This window comes from Dasypus novemcinctus, chromosome 6 (genome assembly GCF_030445035.2).
Source record: "Dasypus novemcinctus isolate mDasNov1 chromosome 6, mDasNov1.1.hap2, whole genome shotgun sequence".
NCBI classification, from domain to species: Eukaryota; Metazoa; Chordata; class Mammalia; order Cingulata; family Dasypodidae; genus Dasypus; species Dasypus novemcinctus.
The window spans coordinates 97,944,447-97,969,937 of NC_080678.1; the positions used below are offsets into that span (position 1 = coordinate 97,944,447).

At 47.5% G+C, this 25,491-nt stretch overlaps 1 long non-coding RNA gene and 1 pseudogene across 1 annotated transcript; both read right to left on the minus strand.

The window, feature by feature from the left end:
- Positions 1 to 3,662: 3,662 nt before the first annotated feature.
- LOC131278992 (uncharacterized) lies at positions 3,663 to 5,823 on the minus strand. Its single transcript, XR_009186339.1, has 3 exons — positions 5,773 to 5,823; positions 3,804 to 3,888; positions 3,663 to 3,699 (listed from the first exon to the last, which is right to left on the minus strand). It is a non-coding gene; the product is annotated as an uncharacterized lncRNA (long non-coding RNA).
- Positions 5,824 to 8,983: 3,160 nt separating this feature from the next.
- Positions 8,984 to 9,799, minus strand: LOC101414641 (E3 ubiquitin-protein ligase RNF146-like; annotated as a pseudogene).
- Positions 9,800 to 25,491: the final 15,692 nt, after the last annotated feature.

The window sequence follows — 25,491 nt, forward strand, 5'->3', positions numbered from 1 at the left end:
GAGCTGAGGGTTAATTTGTACAGAATTGGTAAAAAGGTTGTTTGTAAATCTTTGGAAATAAATGTCTTTAGCACATACTATTGTGAAAATAGTACATGCTAAAGACAGAAATGTGGAACAGGTGAGAACACATCACGGTATTTGTAACTAGCAGAGCTATTATATGGCTATGACAGTGGTTGAAAGGGTATGTTTAAGGTAATGTTTATTACTAGAAAGAAAGCTAAAAAATGTAACATGGGATTGTAGAACAGTGAAACCTCAGGTAAAATATGAATATGTGTGATACTGCATGCACACTGTAAATGCAAATATACTAGACAGAAGGAGCACAACAGCTCTGTGTATGGCAGGTGAAGCATAGATTGAGAGGTGTTGAGTTTGGTTTGTTTGTTTGTTTATTATTATTGCTGTTATTGGAATGATGAAAATGCTCCAAAAATGATTGAAGTGATGAATGGCACAACTATGTGATTATAATGAATACCATTGATTATACCCTTTGGAAGGATTTATGCTTTATTAATATGATTCAATAAATAGAATTGTTTAAAAAAAACTAAGTTTGTTATCAGTTTAGAAATGCTCACTAATTTTGATGGGACTGGCATCCAGGTGTTATTTCCTGAGTAACTTAATTTTTAAAACACATGGAACAAAAATGGAACAGAACCCTCAGTTATGGCCCTAACCACTTCATTAATTTTAGGAACTCATAGGTCTCATGAAGAAATATCTGTAGGGGATTACAGTTTCTTCGATTCCAGTTCAGTCTCTTTTTCTTCCATAAATTTGAAGAAAATAAATTTCACTATGCTGTATTTGAGAATGGAAACAATGGTTACTTGGGTTTGGGATCAGGGTAATATTTTATTCTCTATTCTTCCCTCTACTTCCCTGCAGCTGCATCAATCTTATAATTAAGAATCTCTAACAATTGTGATTGTTTTTCTCTTTTCCACCACAGACCAGGGCTCTTCTCAACAAAACGGTTCATTTCCATGGGGACGGGCGTGTTGGCCCATCTCAATTGTCAGAGCAGCCAAGAAACTGGTGATCTGGACAGATCTGGAAACTCATCTCCAAAGTAGGTGCTGAGGCAATGTGGGAAGGTTGGGATTCACTGGAAAACAGAGCCCCAGGGAGTGGATGACCACAGCATGTCCAAGGTCAGGGGCAGGAAGTGGGGGCACTGCAGGTGCTGCCAAGTCACAGCCAAGATGGCTCATGGCCAAGACAGCTGTGGGAGGAGCAAGGCAGGCAGATCAGGAGGGAGGGGCCGCCCAGAATGAGCTCATCACCTGAATTCACAGGCCTTCCCGCTGTCGTGAAAACAACATGCTAAAGACAGAACTCGTGGAACAGGGGACCACACTGGCTATTAAATTTTTCTTCTCATTGCTCAGTTTTCCGAAAGTTTTCCCAGGTGTTTTAATAAGAGGACAATGTGGTTGGAAGGAACAAGACAAATTCTTCTCAGCCCATCAGGGCTGCTCATGATGTGCCACGTGCCCTGGCTCTGCCCACATGGTGTGACCGGGTGCCCGGTGCCCAGCACTGCCTCGGAGGGGACACCAGGGACCCCTGAGGGGGCACAGGGACCCCCAGCCCTCTGGGGAAGAACCCGGAAGCATTTCAGGGGCCATCAGGTGGGCTCCACCTGCACCAGGAACTCTCTTCATATATACACTCATGAAAAGGCACACACATACACACATTCACATGCATATTTATTCACACACATACACACATGCCTATGCACATACACACATGGATGCACATACACATGCACACACATACCTCTGTCTACACCAGTGACACCTCAGCCCTTACCTCCCATGCAGACATTGGTAGGCTCCAGAGATTTAATTTTGATACATCTCTTCTCAATTACCTAGAATCCACAGTGGGCAGAAGGGCAGGGGGTGAGCTGTGGGGAGATTCTCGACAAGCCCCTCCTCACTTTCAGCTTCTCACTCCCATTGGGGTTCTCACCTCCAGTTCCCACTCACCTGGGAACTGGTGCTTGACAGGGAGTTCAGATCAGGGACCCCAAACACATGGTCCTTGGATTCTGCAATTCCTTCCAGCTACGAGGGAGAAGAGGTGGTTGGGACATGCAGCCAGGGCATGGAAGGGGCAGCTGGTTCCACAAATGGGACAGTGCCTGGCCAACACATCAGGGTCTGGGCAGTGTTTCCCTGGAACTAGATCCTTCATCTGCAGCAGAACTCATGGGGGGCAGCCTCCACCCTCAGCTGGGGTGCAACCGAGCCCGCCAACTCCATCCTTTAAAGTGGACGGGGTAGACCCAAGTAATTGGGGGGGGTTAGGATGGCATCCCTGGGCTACCCGGGGAAAGCAGCCTCTGACACCTGCCCCCAACCAGGCTCAAGGGCGGCCCCTGCATTACCTGTTCTCACTTACCTGTTTTTGCTCAAACTCGTTTGCACCAATGGCGAAAATGATCGCTCCCATCTTCTGAGCCTTTCGAGCCTAAGAGAAAGAAGGCGCTGAGTAGAATTCCCCAGAATCAGTGCAGCATAAGGGCTGTAATGATGGATTGGACTCACTTGCTCCACAGCCAGCCAGTCTGCCCCTTCAGGTATTTTTGCAGCCGTCAGAGCATAGACCCCTCTGGTGACCTTCCTACCTGGAGGACAAGCAAAGAGGGGCCAGTTGGGAATGGCACATGGGGTGCACCAGGGAGCCATGGCGGCAGATCTTCAGGGCTGCCTATGCCGGGACACGGCCCAGTGCCCCACACCAAGTCCTCACAGGCAAGGCGTGGGCAGCTCATGGGAGGCGCATGTGCCAGCCACCCTACTCTGCAGGCTTTCAGCAGAGAAGGGCCTGAGCCCAGGACCCACCTGGCAGACAGGAGACTGAGCCCACCACAGGGCCCTCCTGCTGGGCTGCCCCACCCTCCCTCACCAGATGGTACCATCTGTGCCAGGAAGGGAAACCCATCTCGTGCACCTGACAGGTGCAAGACCCCAGAACGGCAGGGAGACCACAGGCTGACCTGCTGTAATGGGTGGGCTGCAGGTTTAGGGTAAGGGATCCCTGATCAGGGCTGGCCTGGGGGTTCTTGCCCGTGTCCTGGGCCCCAGGGCCCCTGGCCAAGGCCCTTGACAGGGGACCATGCACCCAGCCAAGGGCTCTGCAAACCCCAGTGCAGCCCCCTGAGAAGCCTGGAAGGATGTCATTCCTGGTCTGAGGACAGCACCCAACACCATCAGGGAGGGAGGCACAGGGTGGAAGGAAGAAGAGCTGAAAGCCACAGTGCAGCTCAGAGGGTGCAGCAAGCAACAAAAGGTGGCAATCGAGAAGATCCATAAACCAAACCCTACATCTGTGTGGGGCCCTCGGCTGCTTCCTTTTCTTTTCCCAAGTGCATGTCAGAGAGGGAAGTGGCCTCACCTGGATGCACCTCCAGCCTCTCAAGACCAAAGGTGCAGGCAGGTACCTTAGTTCTCATAAAGGCGAGGTGGGTATTATCTTAGCCTCCTTGTACAGAGGAGGATTCTAACTCTGAGGCCGTAAGGAACTTCCTCCAGCTCAGAGCTAGAATGTGGGGGAGGGTTGGGGACCCAAATGCACTGATGCCCAAGCCCGGCTTTGCCCTCGACCCCTGAGAACACGGAGGGCAGGAGGGGGCTTACCTTGAGAGCTGGATTTTCTCATCATCATATTTGCCTGCAACAAAAGAAGGAAATGTTGGACAAGGGGGTTAGATGAGCAAGGAGCCCCCCAAGAACGTGATACAGAAGGATGAACGCCCCAGACTCCAGCAGCTGTACCTTCTCTAGTCCTTCATTCACGTAGGAAGATGACACCAGATTACGCTCACGCATGAGTCTCCGAAGACCTTGTTGAAGATATTCTCTGAAACGCAACATGGAGAAGGCAGTGGAGGTGGGCGTGGCCCTCCCACAGCGGCTCTGCGTGGATGTGCAAAGACGCGGTTGCATCTCACATGCAGACAGAACTCCGCTGTCCCCATGGGCTCGGCCTGGCTTGCTGGGTGCATCCCTGACCCAAAGCACCCAGCCCCCAGCCCCAGGGGCCCTGCCTCTGACCGTCCACTCCACAGTGGGGGCATCCCTGCACGTGCAGCTGTGAGGCAGCACTCACAAGGGACCAGTGTTTCCGTGGAACTCCTGGGGGACCCCCGGCAGGCGGCCGACTGGAGGCTGAGTTTGGGAAAGCTCGTCCTGCTTCTCCACTGCCCGCCCCCTCCCCTGTTCAGCAGCCCCCTGGGGGGGAGCTCAGTGCCACTAGATGCTTGTGTCAGTGCTAGAGGAAGCAGCAAATAGGCCTAAGAGGGTTCCTGGGCTGCTGCGGGAGAAAGGCCGAAAGCTGGGAGGAGGGTGGGCTGTGGGCAGAGGGGGGGCAGTGGGGGCGGCCTCACAGGCCCGCCCAGCCCAGGAGGTGGGGCTGGGACCCCTGGAGGCTGGTGTGCAGGTTCCGCCTCCCTGGGTAAGCCCCTCCTCCTGCAGGTGCCTCTTCCGCTAGGACCCCCCCTCCCTGGTCTCACTCTCCTGACACCCCAGCAGGGGCCACCCAGTCCCTGAGCTCTAGCCTCTGCCCCCACAACAGACCCTCCAGGACCCTGCACCTGCTGCCTGTAGCCACACACTCTCCACACACCCCCAGGGGCTCGGGCTCCCTCTGCTCTCAAGTCCAGGGATCCTTTAGGTCCTACCCCGCCCCTCTGCCCACCCTCCTCAGCTCAGGCAGGGAGCACCTGTGGGAGCACCAGTCCCAGGCCGCCCCAGCTCTGCTGCAGGCCATGCGCACCCAGGGCTGCTGCTTGAGGACTCGGGGCTCCCTGCATGTGTCCTTCCTGCATGGCTCCCACAGCCGCCCTGCCTGGGGGGGGGCTTCCTACCCCAAGCCAGCTTCCCCTGGACACCATGGCCCCACCCAGGGGCCTTCCAAGACTTGCTTCCTCCCATCTCCAAACCCACAGGACACCCACTCCCCCTCCATGCTCTCACCCCTGCCCAGAGCATCAGCCCTCAGCTCCTCCTGGAGCACCATGGGGAGGCCTGCCCCCCCCCACAGCACCCTCCCTTGGGTACTGCCTCCTGCTTCCCCTGCTGCCCTGACTTCCCTACAAGGTGCAGGCAGCGTGCTTCTCCACCCCCAGGTGCCACCCCCAGGCTGACATGTACCCAAGGCTCCTTTGGGCTCTCCACTCAGGATGGGGCCCCAGCACTGGCGCCCCAAGTGCCTGGACCCTGCGGGCACCAGGCACTTTGCCAGCCCCATTCCCAGGCTTTGTGACCCTATTCAGGCCACCACGTGCCCCCAGCTATGCCCGCCCCATGCCTGTGGGAACCTGCCCTTGGGCTCCTCTTTTTGGCCCACTCTGGCTTCCCCGGACCCTTTGCTCCAGCACCCTGACTGCCCCCATCATCCCGCCTGGTTCGGACCCTGCCCCCCCCAAATCTAGAGGGGGATGAGCAGGCACAGAGCTGGGCTCACAGCACAGGCAGGGCTGGGACAGGACACCCACGAGTCTCCACCAGCCCCCCTGGGTCCCTGGACTCTTCAGAGACTTTGATGAAGGGACATGCTGCCGTGGGTGCTCGGGACAGAAGGGAGACAGGAGAAGGGGTGAGGAGAGAACACTGGGGGAGACAGTGCCAGGTGCCAGGCATCCCCAAGGAACCCGGGTCCTGAGTGAGGGCCAGCCTGATGCTGGGGCTCGCTCCTCACTGCCCTGCGGGGCCTCCAGGTCCACCGAGGGCAGGGGGGTCTTACTCATCTGACGTGAGGTCCATGGACACGTAGCCCTGAGAGTCGAAGGTGATGAAGCAGATCCGCATTTTCGGGCTGTGAGGAAGCACCTTGTGAGAGCCGCTCACAGCTGGAAGCCGCATGCCCAGGCAGCCAGGCCGGGCCCCCACCCAGCTGCCCCCTCCCCACCGCGTCTCACGTCTGGGCCCACTCCCCACCAGGCAGTTCCAACAACTTGAGTGAAGGACTTGGAGGCTTCACACAAGAGCGGGTGCCAAGATGGCATTCTGCCCACCCCTAGAGCCCAACACCCCAGAAGATGCATGCACACACCTGTGCACACCTGTGCACACCTGCACACACCTGCACACACCTGCAGTGACATCAAGACCTGCATTCGCATCTCTGAGGCGTCTCCCTTCTACTGTGATATTCTTGCAACTCTGTCCCTCCTTCCCCTCCCCCATCTCCCTTCCCCCATCACCCCTCCTCCAACAATTAGACCTCTCTGGGGAGCTGGTCACCACTTCCCTGTCCTGGCCATGGATGGACTTTACTGAGCTCCCCCCCTTGGCACCACCCCTCGGCCACCACAGGGGGCATCCACTGGCATCTGTCCATCTGTCCTCTGCCCTGGTTCAGAGCCCTGGGCTCGGGGCTCCCACCCGAGGGATGTACAGGCCCCTGGAGGCTCCAAGGGATGTGTGCTCTGCCTGGCCTGGGCTGACCTCACACACCCCAAGGGGCCCGCAGCTCGGAGAAGCCATACTTCTTTAATTTATTCATGATGTCTGCAACAAAGTTGTAAATGTAGTTTTTTTTTTTGCCTACAGCTATTCATAGTATTCTCCCATGATCTCAGTTATTTCTGCAGGGTCAGTAGTAATGCTCCCATCTCATTTATTTATTTGTGCCTTCTCTCTTTTATTCTTTGTCAGTCTAGCTAATTGTTTGTTGATTTTGTCGATCTTCTTAAAGAATCAATGTTTGGTTTGATTGATTCTCTCTATTGTTTTTTGTCCTCAATTACATTTATTTCTATTCTGATCTTTAGTATTTCTTTCCTTTGGCTTAGTTTGAGATTAGGTCGCTGTTCTTTTTCTAGTTCCTTCTTCGACTCACTGATGATTTAAGAGTTGTTGTTTATATATTTATTGGTTTCCAGCTCCATTCTATTATCATCAGAGAAAGTGTTTCATATAATTTCAATCTTTTTAAATTTATTGTCTTGTATTATGACCCAAGATATGGTGTATCTTGGAGAAAGATCCATTAGCACTTGAATGAATGTGTATTCTGCTGTTTGGGGGTACAATGCTCTATGGCTGTCTATTCTGTTTTGTTCCTTTATCATATTATTCAGGTTCTCTGTTTCTTTATTTATCCTCTGTCCAGATGTCCTATCCAGTACTGAGAGTGGTGTATTAAATCTCCAACTATTATGGTAGAAACATCTGTTTCTCCCTTCAGTTTTGGCAATGTGTGCCTCGTGTATCTTGGGGTACTCAGGTTAGGTGCATAAATATTTACTACACTTATTTCTTCTTGGTGAATTTTTCCTTTTATCAATATATATTGACCTTCTTATCCCTTATAACAATTTTGCCTTTAAAATCTATTTTGTCCAATATCAGTGTCATGACTCCAGCTCCCTTTTGGTTGCTATTTGCATGGAATATCTTTTTCCAGCCTTACATTTTAACCTCATTGTGTCCTTACATCTGAGGTGAGTCTCTTGTAGAAAATAAATAGATTGGTTATATATTTTTTGTGCATTCTGTCAGTCTGTATTATGACTAGGGAGTTCAAACCATTAACATTCAATGTTATTACCATAAAGACATTACTTATTTCATCCATTTTTCCTTTGATTTTCTATTGTCATAGCTTATTATTGTCTGTCTATTGATCCTTTAATTTATCCTTCCTGATCATCTTCATTTCTATACTCTTCTCCAAATCTCTCATCCTTGTTTTTTTCCTTTCAGGCTGCAGCTTTCCCTTTAGTATTTCTTGTAATTCTCATCTTTTGGTAACATATTCTATCAGTTTTTGTTTGTCTGTGAAGACTTTGAACTAACCCTCATTTTTGAAAGACAGTTTTACCAGATATAGAATTCGTGGCTGGTAGTTTTTCTCTTTTAGTACTAGGTACATCATACCTCTTTCTTCTCACATCCATGGTTTCTGATGAGAGGTTAGCAATTAATCATATCGTGTTTCCCTTGTATGTGATGCTTAGGTTTTCTCTTGCTGCTTTCAGAAACCTCTATGTCTGATATTTGTCATTCTGAATAGTAGGCATCTCAGGATAAGTCTATTAGGATTTACTCTGTTTGAGGTGCACTGTCCTTCTTGGATATTGATGTCTTTCTTAAGGATTGAGAAGTTTTGGTGATTATTTCCTCAAATACTCTTTCTGCCCCTTTTCCATTCTCTTCTTCTTCTGGGATGCAGATATTGCATATGTTTGTGTGTTTCCCATTATCCTTCAATTCTGTGAGATCCTGTTTCATTTTTTCCATTCTCTTTCTATTTTCCTGTCTTTTCCAGTTCAGATGTTCTGTCCTTGAAATCACTAATCCTTTCTTCAAGCAAATTAAATCCACTCATATGTGCCTCTAATGTATTTTTTAATAAACTGTGGAATTTATTAAATTATAAATTTCATAATCAAAAGAATAATGCAGATTGAGAGAAACCTCAGAACTACAAGGACTAGACAGCAAAGTCTATGAGAATGCCATGAAGTGTATTACTGACAAAATCCCAAAGCATAAGGTATTAGCACTTTACTTTACATTTACATTTCAGTAACTTTTCTATAAAATGGTTGTTAGTCATCTATTTTAAAATCCCAAATTCACATCTATTCTCACATTAAGTTAAGCTTCCTGCTCATACTCTTACCAAATATCTCAAAGATACCAAATTTTATGAATGATTTTATGTCAATCCAAGCAAAAAAATAACACACAATGCAAGAGTCAGATGAGGTCTCTTAATGCACAGATAACAACACACACTGGTCAAAAGAACTGAAGAAAAAATATTTTATTCTTATAAAATAAGCAGACCTCAAGAAAACTGGGTTATTACCAAACAGCTCTCAACTATTAACACCCAAATTCCTTACATTAAATAAATTTTTCAACAGAGACATGTTAGACATTTTACTTATAGGTCTATCTTCCCATCCCCACTCCCAAAATATACTATTAGGTTGAGTATAATGTTACATGGGCAGAAATTTGCAGATAACCATATCAGCTTTGAGCATGGGGCTGAAAGCTATATTTATTTTAACTTCAGTTACTGTGCACTGTCCATCAGGCATTCTAGATCTGACTCTGACACTCACTGTTGCACCCCCCTGCTACTGAGCAATCAGTTCCTGAACGATCTGATTTACCAATTACTATCTGATTTATATTAGAAACCAAAAGTTTCTGTTGGTTCAAGGGGTGCTATGCATCAAGTGCAGATGCATGCTCACTATCACTAATGGCATCTGATTTGCTTTCTTCAGTAGGGATGTTTGGAGCTGGTCCCCTGCTTGAAGATGTTGATTCTTGATCTTCTTCTCCTTCTCCCCTATGGTTCCTTTCAGTGATGCTGTCTCCTCTCAGTTGCAAATGAGCAAAAGAGGTGTCCAGAGAAGTGCTTGCATCAGAGGATGCTGCTGCAGGGTTTGTTAACTGACCATCTACTGAAGTTAGGAGCAGTAGCTGATCAGTTAAGGAAGCCTGCAGCACTACCTTTTGATGCAAGCACTTCTCTGGACAACTGAGGCTGAACTGAAGCTCCCCTCTGTGCTAATATACTGTCCTTTCTATCAGCAGAGCTCTCTCTTGCTAAGTTTGCAGTGGGAAAGTCACAGTCCAGCCCAAGTCCAGCTACACCCTTTGGCATCTATGATATCCTATTTAATCTTCCTGCAATGCCCATGTTCATTTCTCCTACACTGAACCAAATTTTCAAGATCAGCAACATAGAGAAACCCAGAAATCAGCATTTCAGTGTTCTTTTTATCTTTGGAGAAAGCATGCATCCCTTTCATAATACCACACATTTTCACCATTTCCTCTTCTTGTAACAACAAGGTTAGTTTGTAAAGGAAATCCTTAGGAATTTATTTTCAGCACAGATAGAAAACATGTTTGCAAGGCAGACTGCCTGGGTGAACACGTTTGCAGACAAAGGACACATTCAGGGGCAGCTAGAGATAGTGCGGTATTAGAACAGGACTCGGCATTCCTGTTCATTGGAAACATGTTTACTGAGTGGCCAATTTCACCACAACCAGCCATCATTTCTATTACAGATCCCACAGATTCCTGCCACAAAAATACAACATCTTCTTCCCCAGCAGTCAGTTGACAGTAATTTCCCTTCCACTGCTTGTTGATTCTTTCTCTCTCCTGCCATGGCCGCAGCCACCTCACAGTTTTTTCTCTTCAGCCTTGGAACCCACGGCTGCCAGAGACATGCGCAATCATCATGTGACTGACCATAGGACCATGGGTGCAGAGGCTCACACTAACACACTTTTATCTCATCCATCGTGTCTTTCATTCCCGTAAGGTCTGTTACTTTCCTTTGCAGGCTTTCAAATTGTTCTTTGTGCTCTCCCAGTGTCTTTTTAATACCATATCTCTTTAGTAATATTTTCTCTCAATTCTTTGAACTGATTTAGGAGAGTTTATGATTGTCGCTGATTATCTTAAACCCTGTATGTCTTCAGGATTCTTGGTATGTTCCTTTGACTGGGCCATCTCTTCCTGTTTCATAATATGACTTGTAATTCTTCTCTGATGTCTAGGCTTCTGAAAATGTTGGTGAATTTGCTCTGATGACCAATTTCTCCCTCTTGCCTATTGTTTTTTTTTCCCCCACAGCTCTTCTTTGATATTTTGTTCAACTTATTCTAAGTCTTTAAAATTGCCCAGCTTAAGTTATCAAAATAGGGCCATGGACTCACTAATGGGGCACAGACTTTCTCTCAGGGCACAGAGAGAAACAAAAGTAGTTTTTGTCCATATAATTTCCAGACTGGCCAGCAGATGTCACTCGTTGGTGTTTGTCTTGGCTTTCCTGTGTTTTGGTCTGGCCACAGCTGAGATTCAATGTGGGCTTTACTGGCTGAATTCCTGAAGAAAAGCCCCCTGGTTCCCCATCCCTTTTCACTTAAAACAGCTGACAGGGAGGAAGATGTCTGTTCCCTCTCAGTCACTACAGTGAGCCAGGGTTTTGCCCCAGCTTAATATACTGGAGTGGGGGAAGGGAGACCTTCCCAGCTGCTGCGGGGTTTTGGTAACTCATGTTTGCTGTTTCGGCTTCTTCATCTCTTTGTCCCTCACCCTGTTAGGAGTTGCACAGCACTGTCCTGGTCTGCTGATCTCCAAAGTAGGTCCCCCAGAGAGCTGGTGGCCCTTTCCCCATTTATTTTTGTGAGAAACTTGAGCCCTGCCTTCCTAGTCCAATGCCATTTTCGCACAATCCTCTCAAAGCATTGGAGGTTTTTCCCTCCTGAGTGGTATTTAAAATAATGGAATGTCTTAAATAAATGGTATATGCCCATTTTTGAAATCTGACATATTTCCCTGTGAGGGGTCTCTTGGTTCATATCTAATGTCATTCTTTTTTTTTTTTTTTTAAGATTTATTTATTTATTTAATTCCCCCCCTCCCCAGGTTGTCTGCTCTTTGTGTCTATTAGCTGCGTCTTGTTTCTTTGTCCGCTTCTGTTGTCGTCAGCGGCATGGGAAATGTGGGCGGCACCATTCCTGGGCAGGCTGCACTTTCTTTCATACTGGGCAGCTCTCTTTCTGGGTGCACTCCTTGCGTGTGGGGCTCCCCTACGCGGGGGACACCCCTGCATGGCAGGGCACTCCTTGCGCACATCAGCACTGTGCATGGGCCAGCTCCACACAGGTCAAGGAGGCCTGAGTTTTGAACCATGGGCCTCCCATGTGGTAGACGGACGCCCTAACCACTGGGCCAAGTCCGTTTCCTCCAATGTCATTCTTAATGTCATACTTTAATAGTTTGGCATACATATTGGATGTCTCATTCATTGGGTCTTAACCAGCATTTCCCTAATTTCTGGTGGGAGAGGTCATCTGTTCACATGATTTGAGGTCTTTGTGTTTCCTTCTCTGTGACATGCCTGATCATATCTGTGTCCATTCTTTGATTTGGGTGTTTCTTCTATATACTGATTCTTTAGAATTAGCATTTATTATGGATACAAGTCCTTTAGCTATCATTGCAACTATCTTCCATTTTGTGGCTTGTTTTTTCTCTTTATTTGTTGTGACTTTTAATAAGCAGATATTCTTTATTTTAACACACCTGAATATGACCATTTTTATAAACTTTAAGTTTTCAGCTGTTTTGTAGTGTATCTTGTTTAAGAAATTCTCCCCTATTAAAGGTGACAAAGACAGTTTCCCACCTTTTAAAGGTTTTGAAGACTTGCCTCTCACACTGAAGCCTTAGATTCACGTGGGGTGAATTTTTAAGTGTGAGCTGTGCTCTGATCTGTTCCACCTTTCCCCATGGAGGTAGTGAATGGCAGCCCCCATGGTGGCACTTCCTCCTGTCCTCATTGAGCTGCCACTGCCTCAGGAGTTTCCAGCTCCAAGCTCCTGGCTCCAGTCCATGTTCCGGGTCCACTGGTTTAGATTGATAGGCTCAGCCCCAGGAGGTCTGTTATCCATGTGGAAAGTGGTCGGGGGTCTTGCTGCCCCCCTGCCTCTCCCCTCTTAGGGGAGAATCTCAAGCCATGTCCCCCTGGAGTCCATGACTCCCTTCAACCAGTGACATGCTCTTAAGTACCAGGCGCTGTAACATGTGGCCAGGAGCTGTCAGGGCCAGTGATGGACCGGTGGCCCCACTGCCTGGTGCCTGAGGGAGGCTGATGCGAGAGTCCCCAGGGACCCGGGATGAGTACATGGGGTGAGCGGGAAGGAGCATGTGTGTTTTGAAGCTGATCAGCTTTGGGATGGCTTGTTACCAGATGACATAACCCAGTCAATTCTGACACGTCACGACTTCTGTAGCCAGCCCTGATATTTCTGTGATTTCATACATTTTTGGAATCAGCTTGTCAAGGCTCCCCACCCTCCAGGCCTCTCAATGGTGGATTATAATGGTATTAATTATAGAGGTTCATCTGGGGGAAGGGGGTCCTTGCAGAACCATCCTCTGTGGGCACCTGGTGTGTCTCTACATTAGGTCTTCATCGGTGCCTTTCACAGCCTCTTCCCCAAATACCCTATATTTTTGCTGCTTTTGTTATGGTAGTATTAAATGACGTTTGCCTACTCTTTATTGCTGTTGTGACATAATTTGTTTTATTTATTATATCTGGCCACCTTGCATACACCTTCTAAAAATTAACTGCTGAATCTTGGGTTTCTATGTAAGTTGAAAGGAAAGATGAACAACCGTGCTCTCCATCCTCAGTGAATTTTTTAATAGAAGCTGTGATAGAGGCAGGCTTGATTTTAGGTGGCGTGCTTCTCGCATGTTACTGTCAACAACTATGAAGAAGGCTATTGGCAGAAATCCTTTACCAGAGTAAGGGGATTCCCAGACCTTCTACATTTGCTACAAATGATGAATGAGTGTTGAATTTTATCTAAACTATTTTATTCACATTTTGTGACCATATTTTTTCTCCAGTAGTCTATTAATATGGTTAATTATATTAATCCATTTTTGAAAGTAAACCTAATTTAAATTTTTTGGAAATAAACCCACCTTGAATGTGATGATAATTTTTTTTAATTCTGAAGGACTGAGCTTTACTAATAGTTTAGAATTTTTATGGTCTAGGATCATGCATGAGGGATGCTGGCCTGTAATCCCCTATTTTTGTGCCATCCTTAACTGACCTTGATATTATGGTAGCCTCATTCAGTGCATACGGGAGTGTAATTTCTCCTTGGAAAGATTTTGGGTGTGATCAATATAATGTGTTCTTGAATATTTGGTATATACCATCTGAGCCTAGTGTTTTCTCTGTGAGAATATTGTAAACTACGGATGCAGTTTATTTAGTAGCTCCAGGCTTATTCAGTATTTCCTTTTGTTTTAAAGTCAACTCAGTTTATATACTTTGGAATTTATTCATTTACTCACATTTGATCATTTATTGATATAAAGTGGTTCAGAATGTTTGACTTTTTAAAATATTTCTGTTTTATTTATAGTTAAACCTTATTAATTACTATTACTGCTTAAATTTGCCTTCTCTTAATATATGTATTCTCAAAAAGGATAATATCAACCAAAGGTGGTGTATTAGTCAGCCAAAGTGGTGCTGATGCAAAATACCAGAAATTAGTTGGTTTTTATAAAGGGTGTTTATTTGGGGTAGGAGCTTACAGATACCAGGCCATAAGCATAAGTTACTTCCCTCACCAAAGTCTATTTTCATGTATTGGAGCAAGATGGCTGCCATCATCTGGAAGGGTTCAGCCTTCCTGGGTTCCTCTCTTCCAGGGTCTTGCTTCTGTTTCCTCTGTGAGCTTACTTCCCAGGGCTCCAGCTTAAGGCTTCAGCATCAAACTCCAACATCAAAAACCCTCAACTCTGTCCTTTGCCATGCATTTTATCTGAGTCCCCACCAAGGGGTGTGGACTCAACACTCTAATGCCGTGGTCTAATCAAAGCCCTAATCATAACTTAATCACACCCAGGTACAGACCAGATTACAAACATAAATCCATATCTATTTTGAAATTCATAAACATATCAAAATGCTACAGGTGGCAAACATTGGTTTTTGCAGGGAAAGGAATCTTATTCTTTCTATGAATAAAGCACAGATGCACAAAAAGCATATAAGAGATAAAGAGCATACCTATGGTATTAAAACCCCATGGGAGTACTTACAGGAAAAAAATTGAAAAATGGTTCTTATGAGGGCACTATAATGAAAATAGAAAGGTTAATAAACACAGTTTGCTTTATCTTGAATTTCACCAGAATATTTCCTGTGTTAGGTTACTTTTCAAATAAATTTTGGCTCTTTTGTTAATCTCTATTGTGTTTTTTATTTATTTATTTGTTCCTTCTTTAATATCACCCTCTTTACTCTTTTGAATTCTTTGTTACATAATTATTTATGTGTGATTTAAAATTTTCTATTCAGTGTGTTTTCTCCAAGGAATTCTTTTAGGCGTTGATTTCCAAACTAATTGCACTGCCGTTGAAGAACATGATTTGTCTGGTAGTGTTTCTTTGATTTTTACTGATATTTGTTTGATTACATCACTGGATGGAAGATAATTTATAAGCCCATTAAATCAAGTTTATTATATTGTCCAAATCTCAATTTTTACTTATATTTTAGTTACTTGACCAGATTTGTGTTGAAATTTCTCACTGTAATAGTGGGCTTGTCAATTTCCCCTTAAAGTTCTCTCATTTTTGCTTTATTTTATGGATTTTTATAGGTGCATGTGAGTTTAGAAATTTTGTAACTTACTGACCAATGAGACTCTATTAGATACGTATTCTCCTGAAATCTGATCATGTGTGTGTTTGTGTGCGTGCGCTGAAGATTTTGTGCAGTTGCAGCCTCCACCACCACTGTGCGCCACCTCCCAAGCCTTTTGTCATGTTGAGGAAGTTCCCTTCTATTCCTATTTTTCTGTTTTTTTGTTTGTTTCTTTCCTTGTTTTATCATGAAAGGGTGTTGGATTTTGTCAAATGCCTGTTTTTTTTCTTTTTTAGTTACCAGGGGCAGGGGATTGAACCTGGGACCTCACATGTGGGAAGCCAGCACTCAACTACCAAGTCACATCAGCTTCCCTGAGCTGGTTTATGATCTGTTTTGCTTGTTGTTCACTTTTGTTTTTTTTTCAGGAGGCACCAGCAACCGAACCCGGACCTCCCAGGTTGAAGGCTGGAGCTTAACCTGTTGAGCCACGCCCACTCCCCTCAAAATAGCTTTTCTACATCAATTGAGATGATCAAGTGATTTTTTCCCCTTCATTCTATTTGTGTTGTGTATCACATCAATTGATTTCCATACGTTGAACCACACTTGCTTTCCTGAAGTAAATCCTGCTTGGTCATGGCATACCCTTCTAATATACTGTTGGATTTGATTGGCTAGTATTTTTTTGAGGATTACTACATCTATATTCAGAAGGAAATTAGTTTAATTTTTTTCCTTGTGATATCTACCTGGCTTTTATTTCAGAGTTATGCTGGCTTTATGGAGTAAATTAGGAAAAGTTCCCTACACTTTAATTATTTAAGTATGTTGAGATATTCTATTTCTTTTTCAGTTAGTTAAGCTGTAAATTTCTAGAAATATATCCATTTCCTCTAGGTTATCTGATTTATTGGCATACAATTGCTCATAGTATTCTCTTATAATCTTCTTAATTCCTGCAAGATTATTAGAATGTCCTCTCTTTCATTTCTGAATTTGGTGATTTGCTGCATCATCTCTCTTTTCATTCTGTGTGACAGCAACTAAAGTTTTGTCATTTTTTTTTTTGTCTTTTCAAAGAAACAACTTTTTGTGTCATTGATTTTCTTGATTGTGTTTCTATTTTCTCTCTCTGCTCTGATAGTTATATTTCCTGATTTCTGTTAACTTTACATTTACCTTACTTTTTTCCAGTTCCTCATGATGTGTAATTTATGGATGGTCTCTTTTTTCTTACATATAGGCATTTATAGCTATAAACTACTTTCAAAGCACTTGAGAAGACTTTGTATTCTGATGATGTTGGGTCATGTTTTATATATGTCTAGATCTAGTTGGCTTATGATATTATTCAAGTCCTCTGTTTCCTTACTGATCTTCAGTCTAGGTATTCTACCCACTTATGAAAGTGGTATATTGAAATCTCCAACTGTTATTGTAGTACTATCTCTCCCTTCATTTTCATCAATGTTTACTTTAAATATTGGGGCTCTGTTATTAAGAGCACATATGTTTATATTTGTTATATCTTCTTGTTAGATTGATCTTCTTATTAATATATAGTGTCCTTTTTTGTCTCTTATAACAGATTTTAGCTTAGAGCCCATCTTACTTTCCTGGCTGCTGTGGCAAATGCCATACAGTGGGTTGGCATAAACAGGAATTCATTGGCCCATAGGTTCAGAGGCTAGGAGGCTGCTTCCTCCTGGGGTTGGTATTGTTCTGCCTGGTTGGTAATCCTTAGGTTACTTGGCTTTCCCATCACATGGTGATTTTCTCTCCTTTCTCTTCTGGGGTCTACTGACCCAATTTCCAGCTCCTCCATGTGGCTTTTTCTTTTTAATAGGCCTCCAATAATAGAATTAAGACCAGTTCTGATTCAGTTGGGCCTTACTTTAACTAAAAATAACATCTTTAAATGGTGCTTTTTACCAAGTGTTCTCCCACATGAATGAGATTAAGATTAAAACATGCTTTTTTTCCCCTGGGGTACATAATTCAACCTTTCACAAAACTTATTTTCTGATGTTAGTATAGCCACCCTGATTCTTTTGGTTAATATGTGCATGGAATTTTTTCATCCCTTGACTTTCATACTATTTTTGTCTTTGAATTTAAGGTGAGTCTTTTGTAAACAACATATAGTCCTATCTTGTTGTTTTATCCATTCTGCTAATCTCAGGTTTTTTAAGTGGATCTATTAATCCACTTACATTCAAAGTAATGACTGATAGATAATACAGGATATACTACAGCCATTTTTTTCTTGTACATCTTATACCTATTTTTGCCGCTCATTTCCTCCATTGCTTCTTTTTTTGTGTATAGTTGATCTTTTGTAGTGAAACTATTCGATCCCCTTCTCATTTCCTTTACTATGAGTTTTATAATTAACATCCTATGTCTATAACAATGTAGCTTCAATTGATACTGACTTATCTTCAATACCACATGCAATCTCTGCTCCTACACACCTCTGTTCTTTCTCTTTATTTACTTCTGTTCACAAATTCTCTTTATATTTTGTGTTTCCAATAATGTAGAAATATGACTATTTTTATGCATTTGTAGTTTAGGTTATGTAGGAAATAAAAAATTAGAGTTACATAGCAAGACTGTATAATACTGCCAATTATAATTACCTATATTGTTACCATTGCTGAAAAACTTAATTTCTTCATAAGTCTTCAAACTACTGTCTGGTGTCCTTTTTTTTTTTTTTTTCAACCCAAAGAACTCCCTTTAGGAGGGGAGGCTTTGTGGTGTTGAAATTTCTCAGCTTTTGCTCATCTGGGAATGTTTTAATCCTCATTTTTAAAGGATGGTTTTGCTGGATACACAATTAGGGGCAGTGTTGTTTTTTTCTTTCAGCACTTTAAATCCTGCTTGCTCATCTCCTTAGTTTCTCATGAAATATAGATACATAATCTTATTGAGGATCCATCCCCTTTTATGTGATTAGTCACATCTGCCTTGCTAAATTTTTTGGATTTTCTCTTTATTTTTGCCCTTAAGCAGTTCAGTTATAATGGGTCTCAGTGTGGATCTTTTTGAGTTTGCCCTATTTGAAGTTTGTTGGGCTTCTTGGATGTCTATATTCACATCTTTCATCAAGTCTGAGATGCTTTTGGCCATTATTTCTTCAAATGTTTCTTCTTCCTCTTTCCTTTTCCCTTCTAATGGAATTCCTATAACAAATATATTGGTACAATTCGTGTTTTTCTCATATCCCTTCAGCTCTACTCACTTCAAAAATTCTTCTTTCTCATCTTCAGACTGAATAATTTCACCTAGCTATCTTCCAGATCACTGAATCTTCCTTCTTCCTGATTAAATCTTCTGTTGAACCCATCTAGTATATTTTATATTTCTGTTATTGTGCTTTTCAACTCTAGAATTTCTGTTTGATCCCTTTGAAAATTTTCTAATTGCCCCTTTTGGTCAAACATCACCTTCCCAATTTCCTTTAGTTCTATGTCCATGATTTCCTTTAGCTCATTGAACTTATTTATGAGAGGCAACTTAATATCTCTAATCACTCATCCCAATGTCTGTGCTTTGTCTGTTGTTTTACCTTGTTCCTCTCAATGGCCCATCTCTTCTCTTTTCTTTGTATGTGTAGTGATCTTTTGTCAAAGTCTGGGTATTTGATTACTTTGGCTTTTTAAATCTGGAAGTTGTATTCTCTCTCTTCCACCAGATTTTAGATTATATTGGCTGTGCATTGAGGTTCTTCTTCTATAGCCAGTCCAGTTTATACTGAATCTATAGATCAGCTTGCAGTGAAAAGTTAGGTTGTTCTCAGGTTTTCTGAGCAGGTCTCTTGCCCTAGCATGTGTAGAAACTTTCAAGAAGTCTTCAATATGTGTAACTGTTTTTTCTCTACAAAAGGAGTTTCTCTTCTCAAATTCTCCTCTTGGCACCCTGGGCTGTGCTTTTTGTCTCAATTACAGTCTTTCACCCCAGGCATTACAGTCAACTAAGCTCTGCTCCTCCTTTCTGCACTGTTTCTATATCCCGGCAAATTCCTTGTTAGGAAAAACAAACATGTGCTTTAAGTCAGTCTTCCAAGAAGCAGATTGGAGCTGATGTACAAAGACATTTAGTGTGTGTGTTTGGGTGAGTTAATCACCAGGCATCAGGGACCAGCACTTCAAGTTGTGCAGGGTGCCAAACCATCAAGCCACAGACTCTGAGCCAAGCCAACAGCTGGGGAGGGGCTCACAAGTAAAGGTGTTCTGCAGCTTTCCAACCAATTATAGGTTTTACTTTTCCTGATTTGTTGTTTACTAAAAAGTTATTTATCGTTGGCCAATTTCCAGAGTTCTGGAAAGTTGATTCTGACAGTCTGCCAGATTTCCACTATTTCTAAGGGGGGGGGGGGCATTTACCAGTAATGTCTTATTCCACCATTTTGCTGATGTCACCACCTTAAGCTTTGGGTTCCTTTAAATAATTTAAACTTTTTTTTTTCATTTATTAAGAACTTTCATCTTTCTACTTATTTGACTCAAATTGAAATGTGAAAGGATTTGGCAGTTGATAAATCATGCAGAAATTAACAAAAATATATTATAGAGGAGCGTTGTAGTCTGTTTACTGAAAGAATTTTTTCAGTCTATCTATATCAAAGAACCTCAGACCAATTCATAATTAGATACATGGAACTTTGATTTGCAAGACTATTCTGTATTGATGATTTAAATTGTTTTTAAATCATTAACTATTGACCTCAATACCTCAATTTATCATAATTCTGGATGGGGGGGTTGTGAAAGAGATGCTTTTCAGATGATTTAGAATCATGTCAGCTTTGCCTAGTAGAATCCTTTTTCAGAAGTCCCATAGGTGGCAACTTTTCTTAAACCATGCAATCAGACAAAATTTTTCATACAAGCCTAATTCTTGCAATGCTTTTAAACATATTCTCCTTCACTAAGTAAGCTTGGTCTCTGTTTAGAAGGTCATTCTCCTTTCTAGTAGATGAGGCCATTGTTGGCATATGGGAGGGTCTAGATGAGCAGATGTATGAACCATGAACTTCCCCTTGCCAGTGTGCTCCCACCAGCAAGAGTGGACTTGTAGAACACATGGGGGTATGCCTGTGACCAGAAGAGCACACAACTGTCTATCTCCCTGTTCTTCACGGTTCCACAAGCATTTAGAGTTCAATTCCAGGAGTTATGTTCAATAATACTGCAAAATACAGATCAGGACCCAGTGAGTTTATTTTTATTTTTTTATATATATGTTTTAGGTACCAGGGCCAGGGATTAACCCTAGGATCTTGTATGTGGGAAGCTGGCACTGAACCACTGACCTACACTGGCTCCCCCAAACTGGTTTTTCATTTGTTTGTTTGTTTTTATTTTTAGGAGGTAGCAGGGATCGAACCTGGGATATCCCTGGGAAGTAGGTGCTCAACCACGTGAGTTACAACTGTTTCCCCTGAATTTTTTTTCAAAGAGACATCAAAAAACCAGGAGTTACAAATAGACTCAGAGGTGCAGCTCAGGGGGCCCTGGACCTGAGCTGTCCAGGATGGGAGCCACGAACCACCCAGACGATATAGAGATCTGGACCAGGGCAGGGAACTGACTCCTGATGCTAGAGGCCTTGCGCATCTAGGCGAATGCAAGGGCACCGGGAAACACATGGTCATTGTGACCAGCAGCCCGATGGCTGGCACCACGGGGGAGTTTACTGACATCATGAAGAGGCTGGGCCAGGCACAGGCCATTGGGGAGGTGACCAGCGGGGGCTGCCAGCCACCACAGAACTGCCATGTGGGCATGATGCACCCGTACAACACCATCCCTGTGGCCACTGGCCAAAGGTGGCAGCCTCTGGACGGGTGGGTGTGGCACGCTACGTGGTGGTCCCTGCAAACATGGCCCTCGCCAGAGCCAAGGAGACCCTGCGGTGCACCCCCCAGGGACAAGACACAGCTCAGGCCTGCAGAGCCATGGTGTGGGGCTCCCCGGCAGAGGCCCAGGGCGGCAGGACCTCTGGGCTGCCCATGAAGGGCCTTCTGCTCCAGGCCCTTCACTAGGCCCCCGGGGGGCAGCACAGGGCTGGCTCAGGCTCCTGTGGGGAGGATGGGGAGCAGGAAGAGGCAAACAGTCCCCCCATCTCTTTTCTGGGCGGCTGACCCAGAGGCTCTGAGCCAACTGGGAGCCCCTCTGCTCCTGGATCCGGTCCCTTAAACCCACCGTGCCCGAGAGTGAGCTCCTCCCCTCTGCCCTCCCCACCTTTGCCCTCACCTGCCCCTCCCTCTGCAGGGGACCCCACCTTACCCACAGGCACTCTGCCCCCAAAACCACGGCCAGAGACAGGTAACATCCATACTGCCTCCTGTCTCCGCCCTGCCCTGTGTCCACACAACTCCCAAGGACCAGGTGTGAGGGAGCTCCTGTCACTCTGCCCTGGGCCTGGGCCACCCTGCCTCCCCTCTGTGTGGTCACCCCTTGGGCTGAAGTGTGGCCCGGCGGGGGAGCGGCCGCGGCAGGCCAAGCTGCTGCCCCCATAATAGGGTGGCTGGTAGGACTCACCGCCACCCCTGAAGGAAGCTTGGCATGGGCGCAGAGTGCCCTCGGGTCTCCCCTTCTCAGCAGCCATGCTTCCGCGGCCACCCCTCCTCCCGGGTAGCACCACACGATGCCTTCTTTCTCCCTGCGCAGGCGCAGGGCGGAAAATTCCAGTCTGCCCTTTTCCCCTCCCCCGACAGCAGCAACAGCCAGGCATGGGCGGAGAAATCCAGTCTGCCCTTTTCCCCTCCCCCGACAGCAGCAACAGCCAGGCGTGGGCGGAAAAATCCAGTCCGCCCTTTTCCCCTCCCCCGACAGCAGCAACAGCCAGGCGTGGGCGGGAAACTCAAGTCTGCCCTCCACCCCAGCAACAGCAGCCACCAATCCCTAAACCCTGCCCCTTCCCCCAGCAACAGCGACAGCCAATCCCTAACCACCACCCCTCCCCCGTCCAGTACTGCCCACTGACCTTTCGCTGGCAACCAATCAGAACAGGGCGTGGCTTCGACCAATCAGCCTTCCCCAGCCCCTATAAAACTGTTGCCTCTCCCTCAATAAAGTGGACTTGCGTGTTTACCTTGTCTCCGCAGTAGTTCTTCTGCCGTGCGCCCTCCAGTCCTGAGAGCCCCCGACAAGGGCCTGGCCTCCCTTGTCCCCAGTTCGTCACCTGCTTCTCCAGGTGACCCCTTCATCGCCTGCTTCTCCGGGCGACCCCTTCGTCGCCAGCTTCGCCGGGCGACCCCGTCAGCCGAACTGCGCAACCCCTGTGAGACCGATCCCTCGTCTGCTGCCAGACCGACCCCTTGTCCCGAGCGGGACCGACTCCTCATCCAGAGCTGGACCGACCCCTCGTCCGCAGCCAGACCCCACCTCTACCGACCGAGCAAGCCGCCGCACCTCTGCCTTGTCCTGGGGTCCCAGCTCTGTGCCAAATCCCCACTAGCCTCCTACCCTCTCCACCCTGCCTACTGTGCAGCCTCTCCTCTCTCCACATCATCAGCCCCACCTTCTCCCATCCTCAGGGTTGGACACTGCCCCTGGCATGTCCCCCTTCACCCCCCACCCCTGCCCGGCACACAGGACAGGGGAAGGCTCAGCTCAGGCAGCCCGAGCGAAGGCAGGGCCCAGTTCCCCAGGTAGAGTGAGGCTGAGGGGGGGTCTGCCTGGCCCCCCAGGGTCTGTGGGGAGTGAGGCTCAGCTGGGGCTGTGGGAGCCTGAGGCCTCTCTGTCCAGGTGGGCAGGGACGGGGGGCCTGGGAGGCCCCACGGGGTCGTGAGTGCGAGCATGGACAACGAAGGGACTGGAAAGGCCCTGAGTGCTCGGGCCTCACCCTGGCAGGGCCTCAGCTGGCTGTCTGGGCAGGGCCCTCGGGGGTCCATCCATGGGCAGCAGGAAGGAGAAGGGGTCTGGGGCATGAGACCCGGGGTCTCCCCAGAGGCCGTGCCCAGGGAAGGGGAGGCACAGGGGGGCTGCAGAGAGGACCCATGGAAGGTGGGACAGAGAAGAGCTGGGCCCTGCACCAGGGCACTGTGGGCAGCGGCAGGGTGGCAGGTCGGCGATGACCACCTGGGACCCAGGTGTGCAGGGCTGGGCTGGGCGCTGAGCCACGTCCAGGGAATCTCCGTGGGGAACAGGCCATGCCTCTGCTGGACAGTGCATGGACAGAAGGACAGAGCACCTCACCTCCAGGGCCTGGGGGCTCAGCCTGGCCCCGAGGCAGGGGGACTGGAGAGCTGGGGAGTGCTGCACCCAGAAAGGGCCAGGAGGCCCCCAGCACCCATGCCCCCTCCTCGGCCCCGGCGCGCTGCAGGAGGAACCCACGGGCCCCCAGCCCTGCTCCCCTCCTGCTGGGCGCACCCCTGCAGCCGCCTCCCGCGGGTCTGGGCCCATGACGGCCCGGTCAGCTGTGGTGAGATCCCCGCTGCCCACGTGGCCTCACGCCGGAGAGGAGTGGCCGAGGGGGAGAAGCGTGGCCCTGCACGCTCCTGGGGAAACCTGCCCCACCTGCATGCCCCCTGCCTGGGCTGCCCTGGTGGGAGCCCCTGGCCACGGCCCTGAAGGCAGCCCCACCTCCAGGCAGCCGGGGCAGCAGGGCGGGGCCCGCGGCGTCCTGCCCGGTGGACACGCGTGGAGCGGAAGGCGGGTGTAGCCTTGTCCCTGCTCCTCCCGCCTGCCCTGCCCCCCGTCAGGGCGTTTCCAGTCCTCTCTGCTCAGAGCTGTGCCAGCTCAAAAGATCGGAGAAGGAGGTTTTCAATGAAAGGGTTCCTCTAGCGATTTCACATCTTGCTGCATGGTCTTTAGGCCCCCCAGCCTGCATCCTAAAAACTGAACCAAAATTACGCAAATCACCCATCACCTCCCCTCCTGGAGAAGCAGCCTGCAGGGGGCCTGCCGCCCCCCGGGGCGCCGCCATTTCCAAGGCCAGGGAGGTCCCCGGAGCCCTGGGAAGGGTCTTGCTGACTCCTCACCCCTAAGCCGGGTCTCCTGCGCCCGGGGGAGCAGGGTGCTCTGCGCGAGCTCAGAAGTCCCAGGTGCAGCCGGGTCTGCTGAAGGCTGGGGCAGAACAGAGTTGGGGTCCACGCCCCCTCCCCCTAGCAGTCCACAGCCGCCTCCCCCTAAAGGCCTCATTTCCGGCCTCCCCCAGCCTGTGATCTGCTGGTGCGGGGAGCCGCTGCCCCTTCTCCCAGGACATGACTCAGGAGCCAAGGGCCCACCCCCAAGCAGGGGGCTCCTCGCACCTTCACCAACCTGCCGGATAGTCATCTGGGTGTCCGAACTCCCGGGTGGAAGGTTCTAGAATTGACAGGTAGCTGAAATCTGGATTCCTGGCCTGTTGTGTTTTATTTCCCTCCCACATAAAGATGGAAAGATGTAACCCTGACAGCATCCCCAGTACATAGGTGCTATCACCTCCACTGCACAAATTAGAAGCCTGGGACTCTGAAGGTTACACAGGCACAGCAGGTCTGGGAAAGAGTCAAGACTCAAGTGCAAGTTCGCTGCTTCCGGAGTCCATTCTGCGTGTCCCCCTCACTGCCAAACGGGGCAACAAGAACGTTGATAGGAGCAGGCCCCTGTCTTGAAGATGCTAGAAGCACCTTTGGAGCCTATCGGTCCCAACACCCTGCATTAGCCCAGTGCACCCTTTAATCCCACAAGTTACTTCTCTCAACACCCAACGTGTGGGCTTAGCTGGCTTTTCCACATCGTGTGCTGCTCGTGAAGGAGGCCTAATGAGTGAATTTCTGCCCACAGCAAACCCAAGGCCCCTGCTGCCCCCAAGGCTGACCCCTGGCCTCCCTAGCTGTGGGACGTCATGTGTCAGGAGAGGTGGTGGTGCTCCTGGAAGTGCTCGCGTCACATGGGGCACTCAAGGGTCTCTTCCCTCCACTCTGCATGTGGCTCTGGCCCCACAGGCTGCTTTCTGTGGCGGGACCACATGTGGGAGACCAGGTTGGATGTCAGGCAAAAGCAGAGGTTGCATACTGCATACCAGTTCTGGGGGAACAAGCCTGGGGAGGCGCGGGTGGGTGGCAGCAGGGTCGGTGAGGAAGTGGGGGCCGGTGATGCAGGTGTGGGTGTCTCGGCAGCAGCGTGCTCGAGCCACAGTGTGGAGCCCCCCAAAAAGCGCTGGAGAGGGGAGCATTTCGTGGCCACATCTGCAAGTGCCAGAAGCTGCCCACCCAGTGTTCAGAGTTTGAAAACCGACTCCAGCAGGGGATGCCTCCAGCGATGGCGAGTGACAGGTGCTGCAGGGAGTCTC